Source organism: Calliopsis andreniformis, unplaced genomic scaffold (assembly GCF_051401765.1).
Source record: "Calliopsis andreniformis isolate RMS-2024a unplaced genomic scaffold, iyCalAndr_principal scaffold0014, whole genome shotgun sequence".
In the NCBI taxonomy this organism is placed as follows: domain Eukaryota; kingdom Metazoa; phylum Arthropoda; class Insecta; order Hymenoptera; family Andrenidae; genus Calliopsis; species Calliopsis andreniformis.
Window position 1 is genome coordinate 17679721 of NW_027480427.1, and position 14108 is coordinate 17693828.

Here is a 14108-nt window from a genome sequence, read left to right on the forward strand (position 1 = left end):
TGGTGGAGCATCGCCCCAGAGTGACGCCTAGGGTGCTCGGAACGTAGAAATGACCATAACTTTCACACTGGTTGCAATTATTCGTTTTATACGATGGAAAAACTGTTGCATCTTTATCGTATTTTATGCTTCTGGCGTTGACTTCTTAGGCCGTAACTACTCGATCTGGTGGAGCAACGCCCTAGGGCGAAGCCTAGGTTGCCCGGAACGTAGAAGTGACCATAACTTCCACACTGGTTGCTATCATTCGTTTTATATGATGGAAAAACTGTTGTATTTATATTGTATTTTATGCTTCTGGCGTTCACTTCTTAGGCCCTAACTATTCGATCTGGTGGAACAACGGCCTAGGGTGAAGCCTAGGTTGCCCGGAACGTAGAAATGACCATAACTTTCACACTGGTTGCTATTATTCGTTTTATACGATGGAAAAACTGTTATATTTATATTTTATTTTATGCTTCTGGCGTTGACTTCTTAGGCCCTAACTATTCGATCTGGTGGAACAACACCATAGAGTGAAGCCTATGTTGCCTGGAACGTAGAAATGACCATCACTTTTACACGGGTTGCAATTATTCCTGTTATAGGATGGAAAGACTGTTGTATTTTTCTTGTATTTTATGCTTCACGCGTTGACTTCTGAGGCCGTAGCTATTCGATGTGGTGGATGAACGCCATAGAGTGAAGCCTAGGTTGCCCGGAACGTAGAAATGTACATATCTTTCACACTGTTTGCAATTATTCATTTTATACGATGGCAATGCTGTTGCATTTATATTGTATTTTATGCTTCTGGCGTTGACTTCATAGGCCCTAACTATTCGATCTGGTGGAGCAATGCCTCAGAGTTAAGTCTAGGATGCCCGAAACGCCGAAATGATCATTACTTTCACGCTTGTTGCAATTATTCCTGTTATACCATGAAATGACTGTTGTATTTTTATTGTATTTTGTGCCTCAGGCGTAGACTTCTAAGGCCGTAGCTATTCGATATGGTGGAGCACCGCCCTAGAGTGAAGCCTAGGTTGCTCGGAACGTAGAAATGACCACTTCTTTCACACTGTTTGCAATTATTCATTTAATATGATGGAAAACCTGTCGTATTTATATCATATTTTATGCTTCGGGCGTTGACTTCTTAGGCCCTAACATTTCGATCTGGTGGAGCAACGCCCTAGAGTGTAGCCTAGGTTGCTCGGAATGTAGAAATGACCATAACTTTCACACTGGTTGCAATTATTCGTTTTATACGATGGAAAAACTGTTGCATCTTTATCGTATTTTATGCTTCTGGCGTTGACTTCTTAGGCCGTAACTACTCGATCTGGTGGAGCAACGCCCTAGGGCGAAGCCTAGGTTGCCCGGAACGTAGAAGTGACCATAACTTCCACACTGGTTGCTATCATTCGTTTTATATGATGGAAAAACTGTTGTATTTATATTGTATTTTATGCTTCTGGCGTTCACTTCTTAGGCCCTAACTATTCGATCTGGTGGAACAACGGCCTTGGGTGAAGCCTAGGTTGCCCGGAACGTAGAAATGACCATAACTTTCACACTGGTTGCAATTATTCGTTTTATACGATGGAAAAGCTGTTGTATTTATATCGTATTTTATGCTTCTGGCGTTGACTTCTTAGGCCGTAACTACTCGATCTGGTGGAGCAACGCCCTAGGGCGAAGCCTAGGTTGCCCGGAACGTAGAAGTGACCATAACTTCCACACTGGTTGCTATCATTCGTTTTATATGATGGAAAAACTGTTGTATTTATATTGTATTTTATGCTTCTGGCGTTCACTTCTTAGGCCCTAACTATTCGATCTGGTGGAACAACGGCCTAGGGTGAAGCCTAGGTTGCCCGGAACGTAGAAATGACCATAACTTTTACACTGGTAGCAATTATTCGTTTTATACAATGGAAAAACTGTTCTATTTATTTTGTATTTTATGCTTCGGGCGTTGACTTCTAAGGCCATAACTGTTAGATCTGGTGGAGCAACGCCCTAGAGTGAATCCTAGGTTGTCCGGAACGTAGGAATGACCATTACTTTCACACTGTTTGCTATTATTCATTTTATACGATGAAAAATGTGTTGTATTTATATTGTATTTTATGCTTCTAGCGTTGACTGCTAAGATCGTAGCTATTAGATGTGGTGGAGTAACGCCCTAGAGTGACGCCTACGTTGCCTGGAACGTAGAAATGACCATTACTTTCGCAATGTTTCCAATTATTCATTTTATACGATGGAAAAACTGTTGTACTTATATTGTATTTTATTCTTATGGCGTTGAATTCTAAGTCCCAGCTATGCGATCTGGTGGAGCAACGCCCTAGAGTGAAACCTAGGCTGCCCGGAACGTAGAAATTACCATAACTTTCACACTCGTAGGAATTATTCGTTTTATACGATGGAACAACTGTTCTATTTATTTTGTATTTCATGCTTCGGGCGTTGACTTCTAAGGCCCTAAGTATTCCATCTGGTGGAGCAACGCCCTACAGTGAGGCCTAGGTTGCCCGGAACAATTATGTGCCATTACTTTCACACTGGTTGCCATAATTCCTGATATACGATGGAAAAACTGTTGCATCTTTATTGTATTTTATGCTTCTGGCGTTGACTTCTAAGGCCTAACTATTCGATCTGGTGGAGCAACGCCCTAGAGTGAAGCCTAGGTTACCCGGAACGTGGAAATGACCAGTACTTTCACACTGTTTGCAGTTATTCATTTTATACGACGGAAAAGCTGTTGTATTGATATTGTATTTTATGTTTCTGGCGTTGACTTCTAAGGCCGTAGCTATTAGCTGTGGTGGAGCAACGCCCTACAGAGATGCGTAGGTTGCCCGGAACGTAGAAATGACCATCAATTTCACAATGTTTGCAATTATTCATTTTATACAATGGAAAAACGGTTGTACTTATATTGTGTTTTATTCTTCCGGCGTTGAATTCCAAGTCCCTAGCTATTCGATCTGGTGGAACAACGCCCTAGAGTGAAACCTAGGTTGCCCGGAACGTAGAAGTGACCATAACTTTCACACGGGTTGCAATTATTCGTTTTGTATGATGGAATAACTGTTGTATTTATATTGTATATTATGCTGCTGGCGTTCACTTCTTAGGCCCTATCTAGTCGATCTGGTGGAGCAACGCCCTAGAGTGAAGCCTAAGTTGCCCGGAACGTAGAATTGTCCATCACTTTCAAACTGGTTGCAATTATTCCTGTTATATGATGGAAAAACTGTTGTATTTTTATTGCATTTTGTGCTTCGGGCATTGACTTCTAAGGCCCTAACTATTCAATCTGTTGAAGCAACGCCCTAGGGTGTAGTCTAGGTTGCCCGGAACGTAGAAATGACCATAGCTTTCACACTGTTTGCAGTGGCTCCTGTCATACGTGGAAAAACTCTTGCATCTTTATTGAATTTTATGCTTCTGGCGTTGACTTCTAAGGCCCTAACTATTCTATCTGGTGTATCAACGCCCTAGAGTGAAGCCTAGGTTGCCCGGAACGTAGAAATGACCATAACTTTGACACTGGTTGCTATTATTCGTTTTATACGATGGAAAAACTGTTCTATTTATTTTGTGTTTTATGCTTCGGGCGTTGACTTCTAAGGCCCTAACTGTTTGATCTGGTGGAGCAACGCCCTAGAGTGAAGCCTAGTTTGCCCGGAACGTAGAAATGACCATAACTTTCACACTGGTTGCTATTATTCGTTCTATACGATGGAAAGACTGTTATATTTATATTGTATTTTATGCTTCTGGCGTTGCCTTCTTAGGACCTAACAGTTCTATCTGGTGCAACAACGCCCTAGAGTGAAGCCTAGGTTGCCCGGAACAATGATATGCCATTACTTTCACACTGGTTGCAATTATTCCTGATATACGATTGAAAAACTGTTGTATCTTTAATGTATTTTATGCTTCTGGCGTTGACTTCTAAGGCCCTAACTATTCGATCTGGTGGAGCAACGCCCTAGAGTGGAGCCTAGGTTACCCGGAACGTAGAAATGACCAGTACTTTCACACTGCTTGCAGTTATTCCTGTTATACGATGGAAAACCCGTTGCATCTTTATTGAATTTTATGCTTCTGGCGTTGACTTCTAAGGCCCTAACTATTCTGTCTGGTGGATCAACGCCCTAGAGTGAAGCCTAGGTTGCTCGGAATGTAAAAATTACCATAACATTCACACTGGTTGAAATTATTCGTTTTATACGATGGAAAATCTGTTGCATCTTTATTGTATTTTATGCTTCTGGCGTTGACTTCTAAGGCCCTAACTATTCGATCTGGTGGAGCAACGCCCTAGAGTGAAGCCTAGCTTGCCCGGAACGTTGAAATGACCATAACTTTCAAACTGGTTGCAATTATTCCGTTTATATGATGGAAAAACTGTAGTATTTTTATTGCATTTTATGCTTCGGGCATTGACTTCTAAGGCCCTAACTATTCAATCTGTTGGAGCAACGCCCTAGGGTGTAGCCTAGGTTGCCCGGAAAGTAGAAATGACCACAACTTTCATACTGGTTGCAATTACTCGTTTTATATGATGGAAAAACTGTTGTATTTATATTGTATTTTATGCTTCTGGCGTTCACTTCTTAGGCCCTAACTATTCGATCTGGTGGAACAACGCCCTAGGGTGAAGCCTAGGTTGCCGGGAACGTAGAAATGACCATAACTTTTACACTGGTAGCAATTATTCGTTTTATACAATGGAAAAACTGTTCTGTTTATTTTGTATTTTATGCTTCGGGCGTTGACTTCTAAGTCCCTAGCTATTCGATCTGGTGGAGCAACGCCCTAGAGTGAAGCCTAGGTTGCCCGGAACGTAGAAATGACCATAACTATTACACTGGATGCTATTATTCGTTCTATACGATGGAAAAGCTGTTATATTTATTATGGATCTTATGCTTCTGGCGTTGACTTCATAGGCCCTAACAATTCGATCTGGTGGAACAACGCCCTGGAGTGAAGCCTAGGTTGCCTGGAACGTACAAATGACCATCACTTTCACACGGGTTGCCATTATTCCTGTTATAGGATGGAAAGACTGTTGTATTTTTATTGTATTTTATGCTTCAGGCGCTGACTTCTGAGGCCGTAGCTATTCGATGTGGTGGAAGAACGCCATAGAGTGAAGCCTAGGTTGCCCGGAACGTAGAAATGACCATAACTTTCATACAGGGTGCAATTATTCGTTTTATATGATGGAAGAACTGTTGTATTTATATTGTATTTTATGCTGCTGGCGTTCACTTCTTAGGCCCTAACTATTCGACCTGGTGGAACAACGCCCTGGGGTGAGGCCTAGGTTGCCCGGAACGTAGAAATGACCATAACTTTCACACTGGCTGCTATTATTCGTTTTATGCGATGGAAAAACTGTTATATTTATATTGTATTTTATGCTTCTGGCGTTGCCTTCTTAGGCCCTAACTATTCGATCTGGTGGAACAACGGCCTAGGGTGAAGCCTAGGTTGCCCGGAACGTAGAAATGACCATAACTTTCACACTGGTTGCAATTATTCGTTTTATACGATGGAAAAGCTGTTGTATTTATATCGTATTTTATGCTTCTGGCGTTGACTTCTTAGGCCGTAACTACTCGATCTGGTGGAGCAACGCCCTAGGGCGAAGCCTAGGTTGCCCGGAACGTAGAAGTGACCATAACTTCCACACTGGTTGCTATCATTCGTTTTATATGATGGAAAAACTGTTGTATTTATATTGTATTTTATGCTTCTGGCGTTCACTTCTTAGGCCCTAACTATTCGATCTGGTGGAACAACGGCCTAGGGTGAAGCCTAGGTTGCCCGGAACGTAGAAATGACCATAACTTTCACACTGGTTGCAATTATTCGTTTTATACGATGGAAAAGCTGTTGTATTTATATCGTATTTTATGCTTCTGGCGTTGACTTCTTAGGCCCTAACTATTCGATCTGGTGGAGCAACGCCCTAGAGTGAAGCCTAAGTTGCCCGGAACGTAGAATTGTCCATCACTTTCAAACTGGTTGCAATTATTCCTGTTATATGATGGAAACACTGTTGTATTTTTTTTGCATTATATGGTTCGGGCATTGACTTCTAAGGCCCTAACTATTCAATCTGTTGAAGCAACGCCCTAGGGTGTAGTCTAGGTTGCCCGGAACGTAGAAATGACCATAGCTTTCAAACTGTTTGCAGTGGCTCCTGTCATACGTGGAAAAACTCTTGCATCTTTATTGAATTTTATGCTTCTGGCGTTGACTTCTAAGGCCCTAACTATTCTATCTGGTGTATCAACGCCCTAGAGTGAAGCCTAGGTTGCCCGGAACGTAGAAATGACCATAACTTTGACACTGGTTGCTATTATTCGTTTTATACGATGGAAAAACTGTTCTATTTATTTTGTGTTTTATGCTTCGGGCGTTGACTTCTAAGGCCCTAACTGTTTGATCTGGTGGAGCAACGCCCTAGAGTGAAGCCTAGTTTGCCCGGAACGTAGAAATGACCATAACTTTCACACTGGTTGCTATTATTCGTTCTATACGATGGAAAGACTGTTATATTTATATTGTATTTTATGCTTCTGGCGTTGCCTTCTTAGGACCTAACAGTTCTATCTGGTGCAACAACGCCCTAGAGTGAAGCCTAGGTTGCCCGGAACAATGATATGCCATTACTTTCACACTGGTTGCAATTATTCCTGATATACGATTGAAAAACTGTTGTATCTTTAATGTATTTTATGCTTCTGGCGTTGACTTCTAAGGCCCTAACTATTCGATCTGGTGGAGCAACGCCCTAGAGTGGAGCCTAGGTTACCCGGAACGTAGAAATGACCAGTACTTTCACACTGCTTGCAGTTATTCCTGTTATACGATGGAAAACCCGTTGCATCTTTATTGAATTTTATGCTTCTGGCGTTGACTTCTAAGGCCCTAACTATTCTGTCTGGTGGATCAACGCCCTAGAGTGAAGCCTAGGTTGCTCGGAATGTAAAAATTACCATAACATTCACACTGGTTGAAATTATTCGTTTTATACGATGGAAAATCTGTTGCATCTTTATTGTATTTTATGCTTCTGGCGTTGACTTCTAAGGCCCTAACTATTCGATCTGGTGGAGCAACGCCCTAGAGTGAAGCCTAGGTTGCCCGGAACGTTGAAGTGACCATAACTTTCAAACTGGTTGCAATTATTCCGTTTATATGATGGAAAAACTGTAGTATTTTTATTGCATTTTATGCTTCGGGCATTGACTTCTAAGGCCCTAACTATTCAATCTGTTGGAGCAACGCCCTAGGGTGTAGCCTAGGTTGCCCGGAAAGTAGAAATGACCACAAGTTTCATACTGGTTGCAATTACTCGTTTTATATGATGGAAAAACTGTTGTATTTATATTGTATTTTATGCTTCTGGCGTTCACTTCTTAGGCCCTAACTATCCGATCTGGTGGAACAACGCCCTAGGGTGAAGCCTAGGTTGCCGGGAACGTAGAAATGACCATAACTTTTACACTGGTAGCAATTATTCGTTTTATACAATGGAAAAACTGTTCTGTTTATTTTGTATTTTATGCTTCGGGCGTTGACTTCTAAGGCCCTAACTGTTTGATCTGGTGGAGCAACGCCCTGGGGTGAAGCCTAGGTTGCCCGGAACGTAGAAATGACCATAACTTTCACACTGGCTGCTATTATTCGTTTTATGCGATGGAAAAACTGTTATATTTATATTGTATTTTATGCTTCTGGCGTTGCCTTCTTAGGCCCTAACTATTCGATCTGGTGGAACAACGGCCTAGGGTGAAGCCTAGGTTGCCCGGAACGTAGAAATGACCATAACTTTCACACTGGTTGCAATTATTCATTTTATACGATGGAAAAGCTGTTGTATTTATATCGTATTTTATGCTTCTGGCGTTGACTTCTTAGGCCGTAACTACTCGATCTGGTGGAGCAACGCCCTAGGGCGAAGCCTAGGTTGCCCGGAACGTAGAAGTGACCATAACTTCCACACTGGTTGCTATCATTCGTTTTATATGATGGAAAAACTGTTGTATTTATATTGTATTTTATGCTTCTGGCGTTCACTTCTTAGGCCCTAACTATTCGATCTGGTGGAACAACGGCCTAGGGTGAAGCCTAGGTTGCCCGGAACGTAGAAATGACCATAACTTTCACACTGGTTGCAATTATTCGTTTTATACGATGGAAAAGCTGTTGTATTTATATCGTATTTTATGCTTCTGGCGTTGACTTCTTAGGCCCTAACTATTCGATCTGGTGGAGCAACGCCCTAGAGTGAAGCCTAAGTTGCCCGGAACGTAGAATTGTCCATCACTTTCAAACTGGTTGCAATTATTCCTGTTATATGATGGAAACACTGTTGTATTTTTTTTGCATTATATGGTTCGGGCGTTGACTTCTAAGGCCCTAACTATTCAATCTGTTGGAGCAACGCCCTAGGGTGAAGCCTAGGTTTCTCGGAAAGTAGAAATGACCATAAGTTTCATACTGGTTGCAAGTATTCGTTTTATACGATGGAAAAACTGTTGTATTTATATTGTGTTTTATGTTTCTGGCGTTGACTTGTAAGGCCCTAGCTATTCGATCTGGTGGAACAACGCCCTAGGGTGAAGCCTAGGTTGCCCGGAACGTAGAAATGACCATAACTTTTACTCTGGTAGCAATTATTCGTTTTATACAATGGAAAAACTGTTCTATTTATTTTGTATTTTATGCTTCGGGCGTTGACTTCTAAGGCCCTAACTGATGGATCTGGTGGAGCAACGCCCTAGAGTGAAGCCTAGGTTGCCCGGAACGTAGAAATGACCATAACTTTTACACTGGTAGCAATTATTCGTTTTATACAATGGAAAAACTGTTCTATTTATTTTGTATTTTATGCTTCGGGCGTTGACTTCTAAGGCCATAACTGTTAGATCTGGTGGAGCAACGCCCTAGAGTGAATCCTAGGTTCTCCGGAACGTAGGAATGACCATTACTTTCACACTGTTTGCTATTATTCATTTTATACGATGAAAAATGTGTTGTATTTATATTGTATTTTATGCTTCTAGCGTTGACTGCTAAGATCGTAGCTATTAGATGTGGTGGAGTAACGCCCTAGAGTGACGCCTACGTTGCCTGGAACGTAGAAATGACCATTACTTTCGCAATGTTTCCAATTATTCATTTTATACGATGGAAAAACTGTTGTACTTATATTGTATTTTATTCTTATGGCGTTGAATTCTAAGTCCCTAGCTATGCGATCTGGTGGAGCAACGCCCTAGAGTGAAACCTAGGCTGCCCGGAACGTAGAAATTACCATAACTTTCACACTCGTAGGAATTATTCGTTTTATACGATGGAACAACTGTTCTATTTATTTTGTATTTCATGCTTCGGGCGTTGACTTCTAAGGCCCTAAGTATTCCATCTGGTGGAGCAACGCCCTACAGTGAGGCCTAGGTTGCCCGGAACAATTATGTGCCATTACTTTCACACTGGTTGCCATAATTCCTGATATACGATGGAAAAACTGTTGCATCTTTATTGTATTTTATGCTTCTGGCGTTGACTTCTAAGGCCTAACTATTCGATCTGGTGGAGCAACGCCCTAGAGTGAAGCCTAGGTTACCCGGAACGTGGAAATGACCAGTACTTTCACACTGTTTGCAATTATTCATTTTATACGACGGAAAAGCTGTTGTATTGATATTGTATTTTATGTTTCTGGCGTTGACTTCTAAGGCCGTAGCTATTAGCTGTGGTGGAGCAACGCCCTACAGAGATGCGTAGGTTGCCCGGAACGTAGAAATGACCATCAATTTCACAATGTTTGCAATTATTCATTTTATACAATGGAAAAACGGTTGTACTTATAATGTGTTTTATTCTTCCGGCGTTGAATTCCAAGTCCCTAGCTATTCGATCTGGTGGAACAACGCCCTAGAGTGAAACCTAGGTTGCCCGGAACGTAGAAGTGACCATAACTTTCACACGGGTTGCAATTATTCGTTTTATATGATGGAATAACTGTTGTATTTATATTGTATTTTATGCTGCTGGCGTTCACTTCTTAGGCCCTATCTAGTCGATCTGGTGGAACAACGCCCTGGGGTGAAGCCTAGGTTGCCCGGAACGTAGAAATGACCATCACTTTCACACGGGTTGCAATTATTCCTGTTATATGATGGAAAAACTGTTGTATTTTTATTGCATTTTGTGCTTCGGGCATTGACTTCTAAGGCCCTAACTATTCAATCTGTTGAAGCAACGCCCTAGGGTGTAGTCTAGGTTGCCCGGAACGTAGAAATGACCATAGCTTTCAAACTGTTTGCAGTGGCTCCTGTCATACGTGGAAAAACTCTTGCATCTTTATTGAATTTTATGCTTCTGGCGTTGACTTCTAAGGCCCTAACTATTCTATCTGGTGTATCAACGCCCTAGAGTGAAGCATAGGTTGCCCGGAACGTAGAAATGACCATAACTTTGACACTGGTTGCTATTATTCGTTTTATACGATGGAAAAACTGTTCTATTTATTTTGTGTTTTATGCTTCGGGCGTTGACTTCTAAGGCCCTAACAGTTTGATCTGGTGGAGCAACGCCCTAGAGTGAAGCCTAGTTTGCCCGGAACGTAGAAATGACCATAACTTTCACACTGGTTGCTATTATTCGTTCTATACGATGGAAAGACTGTTATATTTATATTGTATTTTATGCTTCTGGCGTTGCCTTCTTAGGACCTAACAGTTCCATCTGGTGCAACAACGCCCTAGAGTGAAGCCTAGGTTGCCCGGAACAATGATATGCCATTACTTTCACACTGGTTGCAATTATTCCTGATATACGATTGAAAAACTGTTGTATCTTTAATGTATTTTATGCTTCTGGCGTTGACTTCTAAGGCCCTAACTATTCGATCTGGTGGAGCAACGCCCTAGAGTGGAGCCTAGGTTACCCGGAACGTAGAAATGACCAGTACTTTCACACTGCTTGCAGTTATTCCTGTTATACGATGGAAAACCCGTTGCATCTTTATTGAATTTTATGCTTCTGGCGTTGACTTCTAAGGCCCTAACTATTCTGTCTGGTGGATCAACGCCCTAGAGTGAAGCCTAGGTTGCTCGGAATGTAAAAATTACCATAACATTCACACTGGTTGAAATTATTCGTTTTATACGATGGAAAATCTGTTGCATCTTTATTGTATTTTATGCTTCTGGCGTTGACTTCTAAGGCCCTAACTATTCGATCTGGTGGAGCAACGCCCTAGAGTGAAGCCTAGGTTGCCCGGAACGTTGAAATGACCATAACTTTCAAACTGGTTGCAATTATTCCGTTTATATGATGGAAAAACTGTAGTATTTTTATTGCATTTTATGCTTCGGGCATTGACTTCTAAGGCCCTAACTATTCAATCTGTTGGAGCAACGCCCTAGGGTGTAGCCTAGGTTGCCCGGAAAGTAGAAATGACCACAAGTTTCATACTGGTTGCAATTACTCGTTTTATATGATGGAAAAACTGTTGTATTTATATTGTATTTTATGCTTCTGGCGTTCACTTCTTAGGCCCTAACTATCCGATCTGGTGGAACAACGCCCTAGGGTGAAGCCTAGGTTGCCGGGAACGTAGAAATGACCATAACTTTTACACTGGTAGCAATTATTCGTTTTATACAATGGAAAAACTGTTCTGTTTATTTTGTATTTTATGCTTCGGGCGTTGACTTCTAAGGCCCTAACTGTTTGATCTGGTGGAGCAACGCCCTAGAGTGAAGCCTAGGTTGCCCGGAACGTAGAAATGACCATAACTATTACACTGGATGCTATTATTCGTTCTATACGATGGAAAAGCTGTTATATTTATTATGGATCTTATGCTTCTGGCGTTGACTTCTTAGGCCCTAACAATTCGATCTGGTGGAACAACGCCCTAGAGTGAAGCCTAGGTTGCCTGGAACGTACAAATGACCATCACTTTCACACGGGTTGCAATTATTCCTGTTATAGGATGGAAAGACTGTTGTATTTTTATTGTATTTTATGCTTCAGGCGCTGACTTCTGAGGCCGTAGCTATTCGATGTGGTGGAAGAACGCCATAGAGTGAAGCCTAGGTTGCCCGGAACGTAGAAATGACCATAACTTTCATACAGGGTGCAATTATTCGTTTTATATGATGGAAGAACTGTTGTATTTATAATATATTTTATGCTGCTGGCGTTCACTTCTTAGGCCCTAACTATTCGACCTGGTGGAACAACGCCCTGGGGTGAGGCCTAGGTTGCTCGGAATGTAGAAATGACCATAACATTCACACTGCTTGAAATTATTCGTTTTATACGATGGAAAAACTGTTGTATTTATATTGTATTTTATGCTTCTGGCGTTCACTTCTTAGGCCCTAGCTATTCGATCTGGTGGAGCAACGCCCTAGAGTGAAGCCGAGGTTGCCCGGAACGTAGAAATGACCAACACTTTCAAACTGGTTGCAATTATTCCTGTTATATGATGGAAAAACAGTTGTATTTTTATTGCATTTTGTGCTTCGGGCATTGACTTCTAAGGCCCTAACTATTCTATCTGGTGTATCAACGCCCTAGAGTGAAGCCTAGGTTGCCCGGAACGTAGAAATCACCATAACTTTGACACTGGTTGCTATTATTCGTTTTATACGATGGAAAAACTGTTCTATTTATTTTGTGTTTTATGCTTCGGGCGTTGACTTCTAAGGCACTAACCATTCGATCTGGTGGAGCAACGCCCTAGAGTGAAGCCTAGGTTGCCCGGAACGTAGAATTGGCCATCACTTTCAAACTGGTTGCAATTAATCCTGTTATACGATGGAAAAACTGTTGTATTTTTATTGCCTTTTATGCTTCGGGCGTTGACTTCTAAGGTCCTAACTATTCAATCTGGTGGAGCAACGCCCTAGGGTGAAGCCTAGGTTGCCCGAAGAGTGGAAATGACGTTAACTTTCATAGTGGTTGCAATTATTCGTTTTATACGATGGAAAAACTGTTGTATTTATATTGTATTTTATGCTTCTGGCGTTCACTTCTTAGGCCCGAACTATTCGATCTGGTGGGACAACGGCCGAGGGTGAAGCCTAGGTTGCCCGGAACGTAGAAATGACCATAACTTTTACACTGGCAGCAATTATTCGTTTTATACAATGGAAAAACTGTTCTATTTATTTGTATTTAATTCTTCGGGCGTTGGCTTCTAAGGCCCTAACTGTTAGATCTGGTGGAGCAACGCCCTAGAGTGAAGCCTGGGTTGGCCGGAACGTAGAAGTGACCATAACTTTCACACTGGTTGCTATTATTCGTTTTATACGATGGAAAAACTCTTATATCTATTCTGTATTTTCTGCTTCGGGCGTTGACTTCTAAGGCCCTAACTGTTTGATGTGGTGGAGCAACGCCCTAGAGTGAAGCCTAGGTTGCCCGGAACGTAGAAATGACCATAACTTTCCCACTGGTTGCTATTATTCGTTATATACGATGGAAAAACTGTTATATTTATATTGTATTTTATGCTTCTGTCGTTGACATCTTAGGCCCTAACTATTCGATCTGGTGGAACAACGCCCTAGAGTGAAGCCTAGGTTGCCTGGAACGTAGAAATGACCATCACTTTCACACGGGTTGCAATTATTCCTGTTATAGGATGGAAAGACTGTTGTATTTTTATTGTATTTTATGCTTCAGGCGTTGACTTCTGAGGCCGTAGCTATTCGATGTGGTGGAACAACGCCCTAGGGTGAATCCTAGGTTGCCCGGAACGTAGAAATGACCATAACTTTCACACTGGTTGCAATTATTCGTTTTATACGATGGATAAGCTGTTGTATTTATATCGTATTTTATGCTTCTGGCGTGACTTCTTAGGCCGCAACTATTCCATCTGGTGGAACAACGCCCTAGGGTGAAGCGTAGGTTGCCCGGAAAGTAGAAATGACCATAACTTTCACACTGGTAGCAATTATTCGTTTTATACGATGGAAAAACTGTTCTATTTATTTTGTATTTTATGCTTCGGGCGTTGACTTCTAAGACCCTAACTATTCGATCTGGTGGAGCAA